At 40.0% G+C, this 19,076-nt stretch overlaps 1 protein-coding gene across 4 annotated transcripts in view; it reads right to left on the bottom strand.

Annotated features, from left to right (window-relative positions):
* The window catches only part of fstl5 (follistatin-like 5), a 170,201-nt gene that overhangs the window by 111,010 nt on the left and 40,115 nt on the right, over window positions 1–19,076 (bottom strand). The window lies entirely within an intron of this gene.

Raw genomic sequence — 19,076 nt, 5'->3', positions numbered from 1 at the left:
CATTTACATCACATGAATATACATTGAGTTTTTTTTTTAAAATGTGTGGTGAACTAAAATAAGAAAATGAGAACCCATTGGTCAGGACTTTAACGAAAAGATTAGTTTTCATTATTGATTAATTTGACAATTATTTTCTCATTTAAATATCAGCATGTCCATAAAACATTAGAAAGTAGAGATCAATGCCCACCAGCATATATCCCAGACTACAATGTCAATAATGTTCTCAACATTTTTGGCATTTCTGCTCGAAAAATGACTTAAACAAGTAATCGCTCGTCAATATATTGTACCGATCAATAAGATCATCTTTGCTGTTCTAATGGCTTTTTTTTTTTCTTTTTTTTTTAACAGTTCACATGTTGATTTAAAGACTCTCCATGAATCAACACTTCACAGTGAATGACAAGTTTGTTTTGTGCGGAAACTTAATACTTTTTCAAAAAGAGAACCCTTAAAACGGCGAGAGCTAAAATTCCCATCCCATTTAATTCAGGAGTGGAGGAGTTGAGGGGTTCGAAAGGAAAAGAAAAAGCTAAATAAAATATGATAAAAAAAAAAAAAACATCATTGAGCGAGACTTTTATTTCTCGAAGGCTGCACGGCTGCACTTCTGCGGCAGAAGCTGAACTCTCACCGCTGCGGATAAGAGGCACGAAAAGACGGCAATGACGGAGCCAAAACACTGCAGCTCGTGTCATGATTCAGCAGGAAATGTACACAAAATGCTAAAACCGCAGGCCTTGAGCAGGTGGCTTCATTTGCAAACTGCAAAAGAAGGAGGTGATGATTAGTGGGACATCTCTCGAGGACGGGGTTTCTGTTGTCGTCTGCCTTTTTCGCGCCGATTGAACTCTAACAAGTCTTGACAGGCCGCAGATCGGTCCGTACAGTAGCCGATGAACCACATCAAATATATTGAATTTCTAATAACAGCTTGCTCACTCTTAGATTGCCCTTTGGAATAGTCCTCGAGGGGTGAACGGGTGTGTTGAGCACAGAAATGAGGGGGAAGAAGAAGAAGAAGAAGAAGAAGAAGAAAAAAAACCTCAATCGTCAGAGCGAATGCCTCTCAAGGCTACACGGATACATTAAGGACATAAGGGCAGAGTGGAAATAACTACATGGGGAATTATAGCCTTGCCCACCAAAAAAAAAAAAAAGTTTTTGTTTTGTTTTGTTTCTTGATTAATTGACAGACATAAAAAAATTTAAAAAAACAAACATTTAACACTTAGCTTACGACTAACTTCACGACTAATTTGGCACTTCCTTGTTGCTGAAATGCATTCTGTCAATATTCATTGCGTAAATATGCGACCGCTCGTTAAAATAAAAAAAAACTAATAAGCTTGTAATGGTTTTGTCGTATTTCTGCGATCAGTGGCAAAAATGAAGCAATTTAACCTTGAGAAATGATTGAGTTTTTCAAACTGCCCTGAACCCTTCCTAAACCTCCCCAATAGCTATTTTCTATTCAGTTAAACATCAAAATAACAGCTTTGTTTTGCGTCGTTGTTAGAAAATTCTTTTTCAGAACTTCTGTCTGTGCGTTATGATAATATAATAATCAGGCTTCTTATTGGTGACATTCATGAATGTGCTTTACCTTTCGTTAAATTATGGAGGAAACATGAAGCCACCCAGTTTGATCCCGTCGGCGTTTGTTCCCGTTTCACTACCGACCGATAAACGTCGACGAGGCGTGCGGCGCATCGCCGCATTAATTGCGATCCGCGATGCGTTCGGCTTTTGGCGCGACAGTTTCCAGATCCGTCCGGTCGCAAAAAAAAAAAAAAAAAACGCAAGACGAACACCGAGTGTCCACAGACGGCGCAGGTAGATCGTAAATGGAGCGAAGGGGCCGCTTTTGCTTTTGAGATTAGATGTATTACGCGCGCTGGTGTTGGCATCGGTTATCGCTCTTCTATTCCATTTATTACCAAAAAAAATGGCAGTATTGCGCATAACCGTGCATCCCGTTACCGGCTAAAAGCCCCATAATTGTGGGGTTTAGTTTTTCGAGCATAAGTTAGTGTGTTTAAAAACCATGAGGGGGAAAAAAAAAAATAAAAAAAAAATCCATATTGCGTAATAGCAAAGCTAAAAAAAATAATAATAAAAAAAAAGATTTATATCGGGTATTAAAGCCTACACTTTCACAGTGACTTTCAATGAAATGTGTTGACGGGTATATCCGAGCTACGTTTTAGCAGTTGGGCGTCAGCGTAAACAAACAGACTTAAAAGTGTTAAGCCGTATATCCCCCCCTCCCTCCTACCAACCCCCCCCCATCACCACCACCACCACCACATTATCCTCTAGCCGTCACAGAGGATTTAGACGAGATACAAGTGTGTACACTGTGACCTGATTGGAGCCAGTCAATTTGCCAGTTTATTAATTCCCCCGCGGTGCACCGGCATAATGATTATTCAGTGAATTTGAGTCGCACAGCCGGGCATCCTCTGCCATCAGCAGGGTCAGCGAAGGGCGCAGTCATTTGTTATCAGCGTGCACGTCCAACTGTCTGGCCATCAGCTGACATCGGAGACAAAATGAGGAATCGTGCACAGCGATTCGTTTATTGATGACCTATTATTTTTCAAAGCGTGGACAGAAATCCATGAGCCCCCCCCCCCCGTCGTTCAATGTGACCCTTTTCTGGCTGGAACAGTAACTGTGCACTTGTAAACACATTAACAGGACCAAAGAAGAAGGTGGACAGATTGTAATTGTCTCGCTCAGTGACACTTTAGCACAAGACTCAACACAAAACAGTCGTATATTGGAGGAAGATGCGATCAAAAACAAATTGCCAGTTGTGCAGTTCGGCCTTGTACTGCAGGGAACATATCAAACCACAACTTTGGCTGCAGACGGACAACCATTCACACTCACATTCACACCTGCAGCCAATTTAAATGAGCAGTAAACGTAACGGGACCTTCTTGCTGTCAATAAGCCGCCCAACAGAGAACATCCCTTTTGCTCTTTTGTAAACTTTCTGTATTCAAAGTACTGAAGCAACATGAGGCTAAAAACGAAAACAAAATAACCTTTTTTTTTTTTAATCAATGAGTTTAGGATTATATTTTTTTTATTTCAATGATGAAACTAAGCAGTCCGGGAAACAATCATTTATTACGATATTTAATCCCTTTTTTTTTTTTTTTTTTTTTTTTTTTCTTCCCCATATATAAATAAGGCAGGCTAAGCTGCTTGAGAAAAACATTGTTGTTTTTGTCCAAAAAAATATTGTGATTGTATCTAAAAAGCATTTTATTTTTTAAGTTAATCTAGAAGGCTGGTCAATAAGACATGAATGGACCAAAGCATTATTATAAAAGGTTCTTCTTTCTACACGAATATCATGAAATAAAAGAATACTGTTTTCATGTTGTTGAGTTTATCCCAGTTATTATTCATTGAAATATGACATATTATATATATATATATACATATATATATATATATATATATATATATATATAATTATATAACAGTGGTACTTCACCGTACTCAATAATAATCAAATATGATGGTAAGAATGATGTTTACCAATAAGAGCTCTACAGTTACTGACCGTTACGACAACAATGCCAAACTGCAGGCAAGTCATGTCCAACAATGTTTTGACATGACTAAAAACACATGATTAAATTGGAATTACATTCATGCTTCTGAAGTCAGTTGTAAACTGTAACTGCTTTAACCAATGTTAGTTTCACAGGAAAAAGGACGAGCTTCTTTACAATCCCAAATAACACAGGTCCAAGTTTAAAAAATTATATGGTTTTAAAAAAAAAAAAGTTAAAATGTGAATTCACCTGGGATGTTTCTTACCAGCTCACAAGCTATCATTCAACCACCACAACGGGAGTGACAACAGCCTGGATTGTTTATATAAAAATGACTTTCTGATGTTTTAAAGAAATGAAGCTGACCAATGACTCGATCCAACATTAAAAAAAAAGATCCTTCACTGATCATAAAGCCACTTCTGTTAACACCGTTTTATAAACGTTTGCGTTCCGAAACGAGCACAAACTCGGATACGAAGGCAAGTCGTTGGGATTATCTAATTAAAGAAAGCAAGTGAAAATGTGCCCTGTGCAGGTAAAAACGTTAACCTTTAGTCTGAGCATGTAAGCAACACCGAGGCCTTGACAGATGTGGCTTCTGCGTGCATCGTTTGAAGGGCATCAACCCTGGATGCATGCATAATGAAGTGAGCACTGTGTAAAGGGATAACAGACTCGGACATGGCCGACATAATCAGATTGTCTTTGCAGATGGATCAAAGCCTCGCTATGACGGCGAGAGGTAAGCTTCAGAAAAAAAAAAAATTTAAAAAATTAAAACGCAAGAGTGTAATGGAAAGTGCCCCCCAACAAATGTGTAACAACCCGCTCTCTCTTTGTAAAGCCATTCGAGCTGCCTTCCGCACATCTCGGGTGCTCCCGCCGAATCCAAAAGCTCACATCCGCTTCAGCAATATGCCCCGCTGTTTTGAAGCATATTTACTCCTTGACACGCACCTCTAAACTTGCATTTTCTATTTCTGGCACTGCATTTATTTCATTTTTTATTTTATTTTATTTTATTTTCCTTCTCTTCCTAAAAAGGAAGAACGCCGGTCTGGTACCTATCTGATGTTTCCCATTACAACAGCTCAGATTCCTGAGGGACGGAGCAGAGTGTGGTAAACAACAGTCAGAGGCGCTAAGCTCACCGCGCAGAGTTAAGCTGTTGCCCACAAGGCCCGTGAATGAGAACAAGGGGATGCAAATCGAAATAAACAGCGACTGAAATAATGCTCAAACTCGACATAGCACGCAAACGGTGTCACCCCCCCCCCCCCCACCACCACCACCACCACCCACCCACTCGCACCGGCTGACACTTTGTTCAATTAAGTTCTTTGAGGGTCTCGGCAGACGTGGAGCGGGGCGAGGGAGCTGGCAGATACCACGAGAGTCTACAGTAGGAGCGTCAGTTACTTGTATTTTTAGCCAACCTGTTGTCATGCAAAAGAAGAAAAAAGGTTTAATGTATTCGGGGTTAAAAGGTCTGACGTCATTCAGTCTGCCATCGCCCGGTTTTTCTGCCGCCACAACTGAATTAAACTGTGACCATTAGCGGCGTCTCGGGAACAGCAAGCTCCTGAATGTCACCAATTTATTGACAATAAATAATTTGCGACATATTTATCGGGAGCTAGATTTAATGGCCCAGAGTTATTTTCAGCCAACTAGAGCTGTAGGTATGCATAGTCTGCAGACATCACGTTCGACTTGCCATAAGGGAACAAGTAGTGGATTATTTTTTTGCCTAGAGGCACCTTAACAAATCTGTAACCCCTGGATAGAATTTTGGAAAAACAAGCAATGACACCTGAGAAACAAAAAAACTAAAATCACAATTTGAGGTATAACTTAGATATGTTTTTGGATTTCATACTTTTCAGGGTTCGAAATAACTAATGGCCCCCGGCTCAAAAATGTTTTCCTTGCAGGGCAAGTTGACTGGATGACAGCCAGAGTCAGCGATGTTGGCACGTTTTAGATAATGTTGTCGTTTTCCAGATTTGTCACCAATGACATGCATCGGGATATGCTAAAAAAAAAAAAAAAAAAAAAAAAATTCCCATGGGGAAGATTAATAAAATTGTGAGACGCGCTCTTCATCTTTTATGAGCGACAGTGCAACCGGTGGCCCGGAATCCAATCAGGGAACCTCGCAAGACTCTGGTTGAAGCTCGTTGGAAATCAAATTTGCCCAGTCGTGTGTTTGGGGTGCGGGGGAAGAGCCTGCAAAAAAAAATATATATATTTGAATTGGGGACCCATGACAAATACGTTACTAACCGGTGCTTGGAAAAAAAAAAAATAATAATAATAATTTTTTTGCTTAAGACACATATGATGCTGCTTTTTACTTTTGCAATAAAACCTCTTGATTGGAGAACGGAAGCCGTAACGTGTCCAGTAGGGATTTCTGGCGATTCCTTGCAAAAGACGGGCTTCGGTGCCATTAAACATATCGAAGATGACTAAAAGAAAGCGACCCGAGCGGGAACACACCGGCGAGGCTGCTCTTCAGATAAATAAAACTGATCCGTTTCATCTTTTTTTTTTTTTTTTTTTTGGGCTCGGTTGTGCGACTGTGGTGTCAGGATGCTTCCCCGTGCACAGCTGCCTGGCTATAACAATGCCCTGCAATGACAGGCACTTCGGGAACATCTCGAACTTGTAGTTTCCTTGGGTTACAACACCCCCTCCCACCCACCCACACACCCACACACACAATAAAAACTCATCTAAAGGAAACTTGACTGATGTATGTACTGTGGATAATAAATTAAGAAAAAAAAGAAAAAAAAGCATTGTTTTTAATTTTTCACTGCTGGACCAGAGAAAATATACAAAGCTCCAGTAAAACTCAGATCTACTAGCCAGGGTAGGCCAGTGGGGGAAAAAAAAAAAACAATTGCATTGATCTCTGGTGTTTAGTTGGTAAAAAAAAAATGGCCCTTTAGTTCATTTAAAAACGAAATGATTAATTTTGTTTTGTTTGGCTCGGTGTAGTTATCCGTGGGCTATCAATTCAAAGCTGTGCCCAAAAACTAGTGCAGTGCAAAAGGATGCAATTGAGCCTGAAGCTAATTTTTCACACTTCCACATTTTCTTTTGAGTGTCTCCTTGAAATCTGCATCCGTTTAAAACTCAGCCACCGTGTCGAACTCAAAGTTGGTCCGGCTTAAGTTTATACCGCGTGTGCACGAGCAAACGTGTCTAATCGTCACACTGAGCTGTCTGTTTAGAAAAGGTTACTGTCTGGTGAAATATGGAGAAGTATGCAGCAACTTCGCTGGCTTGTCTACTTGGCAAAGATTCGGCATTTCGGTTTAAAAAAAAAAAAAAATGCAGGCGGTTATAAGTGGGAGAAAGTCAGGCAGATATAGCGGCGTTATCTTCGGCTTCACGTACGTCAAGTCGAAGACTCGTTTCCACGTGCCTCCGAGGTGGAGAGCTGCTGATAGACCCGGATCCATCAGCGTAGTTACGGAGGTGTTGTGTTATCACCCGCCCAAATGCACTTCCTTCCACCGCCGAATGCTAATTGCAGCACTGCGACAACACTTTTACTCCTGGTGGCGTAAACAACTCTTGAACATTTCATGAGAAGCTATTTGAGGCTTAAGAGGTTCTTTTTTTTTTTTTCCCCTCAACCCCTTTAGAGCCCAGTAACACACCATGTTTTAAACATTGATGACTTTCCTTCCACCTCAATGAGTCCGTTTTCAGTGCTTCCACTAAAACGCAAAAAAAAAAAGTCTTGCAAAAAAAACCATGATGTCATTTCTTGTGTTTCTATTTTCAGCCAATCATAACCCACCATGAGACCGAAGGACATCGTATATAAATGTAGATGTCATACCGTTGCATGTTTGGACTTTATATTATGAATTTGAACTCCCCTGTTTGGTCTTGAATTAAATCTAGTCTACGTTGAACAGAGGACACATCCGTGGTACCGTCGAAGCTGACTCCTGCGACCGCTGACCTGAAACCGTGCCCGCCGCCGCGTCTCCATTCCCTCACTACTGTATTAAGAAACATAACACTGAAGGTCAAGAGAAACCATTTGCATTCAAATTTTAAACATTTAACTCTTGTGCGAGACGAGACGACTGAACAGTGAAATGCAATTTTCTCTTTAGCAGTAAAAAAAAAAAAAAAAAAAAAAAAGTACAAGGGTCGAAGCCACGTTGCGACAACAATTTTTTTTTTTTTTTTTACAAATTCCTGATGAGCCTTGAATTACAATGGAGACTTGTTCAATAAAGAAACACAGCAAGTGGGAAATGTGTTAAGTTTAACGGGAACTTTTTTTAGTACAGGTATAAGGAGGCAGATACGGGACGGGGGTGAGGGGGGGCGGGTGGGCGGGCGGGTGGGTGGGGGGGGTGGGGGCGTTTACTGCTGAACATCCATCGTGCAGCGCTCTACAAACGCAACTGACAGCACATGAATAGGCTGAGCTTGTGAAATCTCACAGAACATCCGAATCGAGTCACCAGTTTATTCATAAAACGCCGTCTGACACATTCATGACAAACCGCTTTGCAGAGCACAAAGGACATTGTGTAAATACAAATTAAAGCTATATGAATAAACCGCACAAAATATTCTTTTGCTTGTCAGTTGTTCAGAACGATATTAATAGCCACATCGACACGAGAGAGGAAGAAAAAAAAAAAAAAGACTCTTCAGTGAAAGCATCTCTGAGAATTAAAACATCAAATCTCTGTTTGTTTTTTTTCCCCCCACAAGGTGTTTTAATTCAGGCAGAAAATAAGGTCTGTTGTTTATGTAAACACTTTGTTCCAGGACAGAAATTACAACCGTTAATTTGCCAACTGTGATGTCGATGGGGCGTGATGTTATTTTTCCATTTGCAATAATTGCATGTGTTGGTTTAAATACGGCGACAAATGATCTGTGCAGATTAATCTATCGAGCAAGGCGCGTGCATATTTACACCGATTATTTTCGTCTCCATTTTAACCCCCCCCTGTCCTGAACCCAATGCGAGTACATAGTAAAGGTAACTTCTGGTGTGGTCTACGTACGAGGTCGTTAGCTGTGCTAATTATCTTAAACCGCCAAAAAAAGCCACCGTTAAAAAAAAAAAAGAAGAAAAGAACGACGCTAAACAACAAGTTTATAGTTATTGTAATCTTCCCTTAATCTTAAACATGTCACGTTACACTACTGTTTAGAAAGTGACCAAACTTTGCTCTTCTGTTGGCTAAAAGTTATCGTGAGAGTTGGTTGGAAGCTTAAATACTTTCATTTTTTTTTGGGGGGGGGGGGGTAAAATGCAGAGTTTTCTGATGTTAAATGTTTACTTTCAAACAGAAAGCAATGAGGAACAACTCGTGGGCAAATTTGCAAAGCAAAATACCCACTTTTAACTTTTTATCCCCGTCTTTTTGTTTCTTTTTTTTTCTATTGGCAAAGAACAATGTCGAGCACGTTCACATTTTAGCCAACACTGAACACCGGTCTCAGGGACTGAAATGACAAATCTCACAGACAGCCGATAATACCATCCATAATTACTGAATGATAGTTTTTCATGAGTAACTTGAGCGTTAGCAGTTCGGTCAAACATGAGTTATGAGAAAAATATATAAACTCTGCAGCTGTGATTGTTCTGTGGGTTTTTTTTTTTTTTTTGCAGAAGGGCAGCATAACAAGTGATTTAGTCACAATCGCCTTACGACAATTTTAGAAGGTGGAATTTTCATGTTAAACTTGGACGTATATCACATTGAGATTATGAAGTTGTTCATTGTGATCTTCAGTTAAATGGAGCACCGTACCTCTTGAGAAATAGCGTGCGGTAAAGGAGGCGATTTCTCACATTTAAATCGACATTTCTCGTGTCATTTGGATCATCTGTGTTCTGAATGTGTCCACAGATTACAGAGTATTCTGCTGCCCCTGCAAACTCGAGCGTTTCTACCTTCTCAGCCAACAAAATGAAGCATAAAGAAATATTTACAGATGACAATTGAATCTTCTGTGTCATTTATAAAACGAACTGCTAACAAAGAAAACGGAATTTCAATTTATATCAGAATAAAATGGTTCCCGTCTTTTACGTCGTAATAGTACGAGGATTTGCCGACTTCGACGTCAAGATGAACTCCATGATATCTACCGTATCCGGGTAATTGGAGGGTAACGTGCCATTTCTGTTTTTGATTCAGTAATTCAGTACATCTATTGACACGGCTGTCTGCTTGCTTCCCGTACACGTGAGCCCCTCGAGGACGCGGTGCGGCTGACACATCGGCAAAAGAAATACATCTACACTCTGCACATCCATCACTTTAATGCGCACCTGCTTTTTAAATCGAGTTACTACACCCATTACTTTTTTTTTTTTTTCTCCCCCCTTTCGGATTGCGTAACAGATCTTTATCAGAGAAAAGTGAGCTCAACACTCATGTGCCTCAGCAGACACTGCAATTTTTACATTTATTACATTTTTTTTTTGCCAAAAGCCGACAGACATTGTGTAACTTGCACTGTAATGGACGAGATGTGAATTGCAGCCTTGATGAAAAGCCGACACAAAAAATGCAATCAATTGCAGTAACAAGTCTAAAAGAAATGTGTTACTTCCAGCCTCTTACAGTGTGTGTGTGTGTGTGTGTGTGTGTGTGTGTGTGTGTGTGTGTGTGTGTGTGTGTGTGTGTGTGTGTGTGTGTTGGACCTGGCTGAGTGAACGTGTGAGAGAGTGGATGAGAGCACCTGGCAGCCACTTGGCAACTTTCCATCCCATTTCATTCCCTCGCCTAATGACTGAACGTGGGCCCGGCTCCTCGCTCATTCTGTCCACATCAGGATGCAGCACTGAGAGCGTTTCCACCAACAACCCCATTTGTCAGAGATTGGCGACTAATTGTAAGCACCCCACGCTACTCCCGTTACTACTTCATATTACAGTGGGCTGGTTGGTAGGCAAACCGCAGAGCGCCGAATTGCTTCTCTTGGCGCATCTGATTCTTTTTTCTTTTTTTTTTTAAAGTAATTTGAAGATGATTCTGTGAATTTGTGATTCGGCATCTCTGGTTTTTCGGTTGAAATATTCAGATACAGTGACCAAAAACAAATACTCTTTAAATAAGTTAGGGAGAGTGAAATATTATGAATTTAGCTCTTTGGCTTGTTTCTGAGGTATTGGACAGATAATATAGTTTTAAGTGTGTATTTTCCTTTCTTGCTAAATACTAGTACAACGGAAATAAAAGCAAGAACCCTTTTTTTTTTTACACAAATAATTTTAGTTATAAATGGCATAGTGGTGTGGGAAGATTAGAAAAGCAAATACTTTTCATAATAAGGAAAATAGAGGGGAAAAAAAGGACAGAGAAGTTTCTGTTTAAAATTGCTATAATGTGCTTTCTTCCCTGGAGCTGTGAAAACACTACTTGACTAAAAAAAAAAATAATACAAAAAAAAAAAAAATTTGGGATTAGAGGAGAGTATTTTGAAAACACAAACTCTTAGAAACCCAACTTATTTAACATGCCCTTACTTGAATTTAGAGCTATGGTGTAATTCCATTAAACCACTAACAATTCAGAATATATGATCAAAGCTAATTTATAGAGACAACATATTGTAGGAGTCTTTTCAGCCAACGTAATTGGTAATTTGCTGTAACTAAGAGCCTGTTTGTTTAAGGTCAAGGCTTTTTGTTCTATATACTTTCATCATCTAAACTCAATAGGGGCCTTTTGAAAAGGCAAAAAAAAAAGAAGCCACAGATATGACATGAACTGAACAATGGAGACATTAAAGCACATTGCTTCCTATCTGACAAAAGAAAAGAAAAAAGCCACAGCAAAGGACTGATTTTTTTTTTTGCCGTGATGAAACACAAAAGACTATCTAAGGTTTCAGCTCAAGAAAGAACAAAAGAAAAACAAAATGTTGTGTTTTTGTTTTTTTTCATCAAGTGTAATCGTAAGCTAACCAGCCCCCCACCCCCCCGCTGAGAACCAGACTAGACAAGGAAAGTCAACTGTCGCTCAAATCGACTTTTTATCTCTCTAAACATGGAAACAGTGATAATAACAGGGAAACAACACGAGAACTTTGAAAGATAATCTGGAACACGAGTGTTAGAGACACTATAAATATGAATTTTAATACAATTTTAAAGGTAGACATTCGGGCTCCTTTCACTACTGTGAGGCGATTACCTTCAAGCTTGTCGGATAAAGACTTCCAAGAAATTTTCAAAACGCATTTTTGTATCCACAAAACTTAAGGAGGCCACATTCATTTTGTACTAAAGAATGAAATGAAATAAAATAGTTTGATGTGAATGGGGTGAGTGGATCTGTTTTGGAGTTATTTCATGTTTGGAGACTGATGCGGTCCCGCCATTCAGATAAAAGGTACATTAAAGTTAATCTTGGCCGAAAGCGGGAACCGACCTTCAAGATAATGTTCCTTCCTACGATTACTGCGCTGACCTTCACATGGAAAAAGAAGCACTGCTACTGCCAAGCCTTCATCATTATCCACTGTGAGTAGCACAGGTTCATGCAGATCACTAAGAATTATTGATGAATCTCAATTAGAATGGTCTCGCTCCATTTAATTCTACATATTCAGGATATGGTTTGCCAAAAAAATGATGGGTATCAACATCCTGGGAGTCATTTATACGCTCAAGATGAGTGTTGATGGTAATATTGTTGATCTTGCTAAGTGTGCAGCACGTCATGCTTCTTTTGGCAGTGCTGATGATCGCCACGACACCCATCGCTCTCTTTTTACATTTTTTTTGTGCCCTTGCGCCTGTTATTGTTTTCAAATAAGCAGTTAAATGCTTGTTGAAAGTTCGACAAGTGTTTGAAAGACCTGAAAATAAATTGCATGCCAACACAGTATACCAGGATATGGGCTCATAAATGTTATTCTTACGGCCTCTGACAACAACAAAAAAGTACAATAAAAAAATAAATAAAATAAAGTACAAGTGATCAGTAAACACATCCTACATATGCAGGAGCACACGGTGACGTGCAACGATGCACAAACATTCAGACGATTGAAAATGAAATGATTACAATGTGGAACTTTTTTTTTCCATCTGCACACGAGCAGAACCTTTCCAGAGAACTATTCTCTCCTACGATTTTGCAAATCAACCAATGTAACTGCGCTCCACCGAGGTGACAGCGCACCTGGCTTTTGAAGGGAGACGACACCGGTTGGTGCATTTCGTGTTCAAGTCAAAAACAGACCTATTATTATTTTAGAGACAAAGTACAACACCTTTGAACAATGCGCTTTACTTTATGCTCAAGATTATCCATCGTTTAAAGTAGCAAAAGTGCCTTAAACACACATGCGTCATGAGCCTGAGACCATGTGCTTCAACTGCTGGAATATAGCCCAAATCTCTTTACTTAATCAAGTGATATTTTTTTATATTTTTTTTATTAGATTAACTCGAAAAAAAACTGGTCATGTCTTAGTGTTTTTGCATTTGCCCGGGAAAAAAAAATCCTTAATCTCGTTTTATATCCGGGATATGTATTTACAATTTAATTCTATATTGCGCACTTGATTACATAGTTTAGTTTTGTTTCACACACAAAAAGATGCTCCTCATTCTTTGGATGTAGAAAAACCTGAAGTTCCAGGTTTCCTTAACTTGCCACTGGCGCTAACTAGCATTTCAAATTGTTTTGCACATAGGATACCGTTTTAGCTTCCACTGCCACCTTTCTTTTTTTTTTTTTTTAAAGGTTCAGACCAATAAAAAAAAAAAAAAAGCAGCTTCCCCACTTATTAAAGACCTCTACAATGGGACAGCGACCCTGAGGACTCATGGGAGTCCAGACTTGCTGAGCAAAATAATTCAATGTGACTTTACCAGCAATTGGCCAATCAAACAGAAGAATGCTGAATGGAAGAAATACCATTTGTGGCACCAGAAACCAGAGCAGGGCAATAAAGACCAAAGATCACATCTGCATTTTTAGGCTGATCGGACATGTCGGTGTGTTCTACGAAGTCAAAGCCACAGGTGAGATACATCGCCAACCTGACCTCTCTGAGAATCCTCCTTCAGTAGTTTCCAACAACAATAACCGTGTAATGCTTATCGTCTCATTTAAGGCTGCCAGCATTCCTGTGTTACTCAGTCGTTTTGCGGCACTTAACCCGGTTCATTTTGCTCTATTCGTCATCACAGCAGCAACTTACCCACTGAAGGCCAGTGGCAAAAAAAATAAATAAATTGAAATAAATCTGCATACTGACATCTATAAAGATGTTTCTATATTTTGAAACCGAGAAAAAAGCAAGGCGGGCCTTTTTCTCCGACGTCATCGCCGAAAATAAATGATAACGCACAAAACTTGAAAAGTCAACGGGTTTAACAAACGCTCCCGTGGTCAGTAGCCGTTGAACAAATGTTCCAACAGGTCCTGCAGTGAAATTGCTTCCTTCTTTACTAAACAAAATTCAGAAAAATAGACAAGCAGGTGTCCGTATCAGGTATGAGATGTGCATTGCAAAGCAAAAAAAAACTGAGCATCCTTTAAAAAGACCATTTGCTTGGAGTAAAAGTCTTTTTCATAGTCGGTGCATGATTAGCTTCAGAAGAGAAGCTGAGACCAGACAACCGAAGGTAACACCGTGTTAATCTTTCTGTGGGGTTTATTTATTTATTTTGACAGCGCTGTTGGGTCATATTGCTATCAGACAACTTATGGGCCATACCCCAGGATTTGGACACTCATCCGGAAAAAAAAAAAAAAAAAAGGTATCAGGAGCAATTTAAAACCGAGCATGAAGACCTGCGGTGCAAACACAGCCTAATGCTTTTTGAAGTGCAGTGTGACCATGAAAAGGTATAGCCGCCTCCCCCCCCGAGGAGGTGACAGAGCTGTACCGTACAGTATTTAGGCCAGACCCAACTGTCCTCTCATGGCTTAGTGGGTCAAGGAGCATAAGTGGCCTGTAAAGCTTGCCAGAAAGTCCTGAGGGGATTCAAAAGGCAAATCCTATAGGCCTTTTTTTTTTTTCCCCCCTCTCTCTCTCTTTTCTTAACTCGGCAACTCATCTAAGTCTGACAGTGGTGCTCACGAGCAGATGGTGCAGTGTAGTCCCACAAGCCTCTCTTTTAAAAAACGACTTCCTTCCCCAGACAGAAAAAAAAAAAAGAAAGAAAAAGACTGCACTCGGTGAATCTGCAATAACTTGATTAAGACTTACTGTATGAAAGCCGTTGCAAATTAAACTGTGGCAAAACAGTGGAGCTCAATGGAACAACAGGGAGTCTTCCAATAATTTTGTCTGAGAGAAGTGCAGTGCAACGCACCGTTCACCGGTCCTCGGTACAGCTGTGACAAGTTATTAAAAGTGTAACCCAGTCCCAGGGGCTGGTGTGTAATTTTAGAATTAATATACAATTTAGAGCTTGGTGTTTGCGGCCTCTGAATTATTCAAATGTACTTCTGCTATGGGCGCGGGTGTGGTGGGAGTAATGCAGTTTTGCTCTGCATGCAAATTAATATATTATGTCGGTATATGAGAGAATGGGAGGTGAAATAGATTTGTGGGGAACGTAAACATTTGTGCCTGGCAACAAAACAAGATGTTTGCACTCGTGCAGAGTTGAGACCTGAAAGGATGTAAACGTACTAATAGGATCCGTTAAGAAGGTTCAACTGTTACTTAAGACTGACACGACAGTCCGTCTGTGGGGAAATCTTTCTTCAGTGACCGCATTTAGGTGTAAGCACTTTACCTGGTTAACTCGATGAGAAGACACATGTCGACACGCGCCATCCAGGCAAGAGATTTGATTGATATGCTCTACCGCTGTCATCAAAACACAGCAGCATCTTAAAAGGAATAGTTTGGGTTTTTGCAAGTGGGTGTTGTACAAGTTACACATCCATAGTTTAGCGTTTCGCCTACCACTGTCTTGGGACGGAAAGAAACCAAAACCCACTCGTAGAACTGCAGTTACGTCCAGTAACTACTATTAACGTAGTTCCTGCGCTCCCATTTCATTTGTATCTATTTTCTCCTGAAGGATGGAGATGTGTCTCATAGACATGCAGCGTAGCAATATAGTATTGTACAATACTTTTAGAATATTTTTTAGTGCTTTACCTTGACAAACCTTTTCTTACAAAATAAAAGCAGTTATGTAGCATGCTGGTCTTTCAGTATTGAAGATCAATTCATTCTCCAAAAGTCTACACTCCCCGTTTTTAACTTCTCATGTCCTGTTGGGTAACAAAGGTGATAACCGCCTTCCACTGTTGATAGTAGAAGGACATTCCCTTTGTAAACTGCACAAAACCTCTGCTAACATCAATTGAAGCATTTTTTGCGAGTTTACTGCAGATTATTTGAGCTGATGCTGCGGCAACAAAAAAGGTCGACACGCAGCATATCTTTCAAAGCTTTACATAAAAACATGTTTGAATTTTGAGGTCTTAGGCAGTTTCAAGGTGTTCCAACCTCTCTACAAGTTTCGGCTCGACTCATGCATTTTGCAATACAACGCACTCCGTGCTACGGTATGAAAAGACATCCCGAGCTCTACACAAGAGTACGTTTTGTCAATGTGTCAGTTGGTCAGAAACTTGCTTTATGATAAAAAAAAAATTCGCTCAAGGTAAAACACCATTAAAGTCTCACAATAATAAAAAAAACAAACAAAAAGCAAAAAAAGCGAATCGAAGAGCAATTCCCATAGTCCACGAGGTAAAAACACTGTTTTTGTCAAAGCAGTCTGGCTTTAAAGAGAGCATAAATAAATACACCAGCGCACTTCAGACATAACTGCATGACAGCAAGATAAAGAGGTACAAATATAGCATACACTTAAATTGATATTGATTTCTTTGGAGGTGGCTAAAACACCTTTTCCATCCACAGCGTAGCTTAGCATCTGTTATCGCTGCATGTGCAGAGGGTTTGTACATGGCGTGTCACGTAAACAGCAATATCTACACAAAGTAAAGCAATGATCAAATCAGGAAAAGTGATCATCATGAACACCCAACAGCAACGATGTCTTTTGTGTTTTAAAACCACATACAGTGGGTACGGAAAGTATTCAGACCCCTTTAAATTTTTCACTCTTTGTTTCATTGCAGCCATTTGCTAAAATCAAAAAAGTTCATTTTATTTCTCATTAATGTACACTCAGCACCCCATCTTGACAGAAAAAAACAGAAATGTAGAAATTTGTGCGAATTTATTAAAAACGAAAAACTGAAATATCACATGGTCATAAGTATTCAGACCCTTTGCTGTGACACTCATATTTAACTCACATGCTGTCCATTTCTTCTGATCCTCCTTGAGATGGTCCTACTCCTTCATTGGAGTCCAGCTGTGTTTAATTAAACTGATTGGACTTGATTAGGAAAGGCACACACCTGTCTATATAAGACCTTACAGCTCACAGTGCATGTCAGAGCAAATGAGAATCATGAGGTCGAAGGAACTGTCCAAGGAGCTCAGAGACAGAATTGTGTCAAGGCACAGATCTGGCCAAGGTTACAAAATAATTTCTGCAGCACTCAAGGTTCCTAAGAGCACAGTGGCCTCCATAATCCTTAAATGGAAGAAGTTTGGGACGACCGGAACTCTTCCTAGACCTGGCCGTCCAGCCAAACTGAGCAATCGTGGGAGAAGAGCCTTGGTGAAGAGGTAAAGAAGAACCCAAAGATCACTGTGGCTGAGCTCCAGAGATGCAGTAGGGAGATGGGAGAAAGTTCCACAAAGTCAACTATCACTGCAGCCCTCCACCAGTCGGGGCTTTATGGCAGAGTGGCCCGACGGAAGCCTCTCCTCAGTGCAAGACATATGAAAGCCCGCATAGAGTTTGCCAAAAAACACATGAAGGACTCCCAGACTATGAGAAATAAGATTCTCTGGTCTGATGAGACCAAGATTGAACTTTTTGGCGTTAATTCTAAGCAGTATGTGTGGAGAAAACCAGGCACTGCTCATCACCTGCCCAATACAATCCCAACAGTGAAACATGGTGGTGGCAGCATCATGCTATGGGGGTGTTTTTCAGCTGCAGGGACAGGACGACTGGTTGCAATTGAAGGAAAGATGAATGCGGCCAAGTACAGAGATATCCTGGAAGAAAACCTCTTCCAGAGTGCTCTGGACCTCAGACTGGGCCGAAGGTTCACCTTCCAACAAGACAATGACCCGAAGCACACAGCTAAAATAACAAAGGAGTGGCTTCGGAACAACTCTGTGACCATTCTTGACTGGCCCAGCCAGAGCCCTGACCTAAACCCAATTGAGCATCTCTGGAGAGACCTGAAAATGGCTGTCCACCAACGTTCACCATCCAACCTGACGGAACTGGAGAGGATCTGCAAGGAAGAATGGCAGAGGATCCCCAAATCCAGGTGTGAAAAGCTTGTTGCATCATTCCCAAGAAGACTCATGGCTGTACTAGCTCAAAAGGGTGCTTCTACTCAATACTGAGCAAAGGGTCTGAATACTTATGACCATGTGATATTTCAGTTTTTCTTTTTTAATAAATTTGCACAAATTTCTACATTTCTGTTTTTTTCTGTCAAGATGGGGTGCTGAGTGTACATTAATTAGAAATAAAATGAACTTTTTTGATTTTAGCAAATGACTGCAATGAAACAAAGAGTGACACATTTAAAGGGGTCTGAATACTTTCCGTACCCACTGCATAATCAACTAATAATGACAGAAAAAAATTATAATCTGATACCCGAGATGTAAAAAAAAAAATAATAATAACTTGGAACTGTTTTGACCTTCAGAACCAGAACAAATAAGACACTGAAACAAGAAACGTTGCTACAAACTACTGAAATCAAGTGAACATATGTAAAAGCACAAAAATATATTCATGAAACAGTTTCACTTAAAATTTACAATGAAAAGTTGTCGGGTTTTTTTCTTCATTGAGATTGAGATTATATTCCAAATACGAACACCAATACAACAAAAGGTGAAGAAAGATCTGGCGTCACATTAGTGTATGTTTTTAACCCCACTGTTGTTAGTATGCAGTGGAAATGTTGTTGGGCATCCAGCCACTGCAAAAATTAACACATGCATAAATTACAGAAGCGATGCAGTTAAGACTTTGTTCACTTTTGGCACCGTTCACTGGACAGGTGCGACCAGACAAACCTGAATACTGATTATGGCGGAGAGAGTTTAGTTATTTTAAAATGTGCCGTTTGCTGCGTTTGACCGCACGCTATATCTGTACAGAACTGAGAAATATCAAAAGTTAAGAAGATCCATTTGACTTGAGCGCTAACTTTTGAAATGCTGCAACCCCTAATTATGAGAAACCCAGTGGAAAACACTGAGAGCATAAACAATGACAACAGCAAAATAAAAGGTACGCAACACCAAATGTGGTCTGTTTAACACCAGCAATAATGTCTCAGTTGCACACTACACAAGCACAAATTATCCTCCTTAACAATG

Source organism: Embiotoca jacksoni, unplaced genomic scaffold, assembly GCF_022577435.1.
Source record: "Embiotoca jacksoni isolate LCO1_2020_lvr unplaced genomic scaffold, fEmbJac1.0.p SCAF_5, whole genome shotgun sequence".
Lineage (NCBI taxonomy): Eukaryota > Metazoa > Chordata > Actinopteri > Embiotocidae > Embiotoca > Embiotoca jacksoni.
Note: the sequence above shows the minus strand (reverse complement) of the source record. Positions and strands in the feature narration are given on the sequence as shown.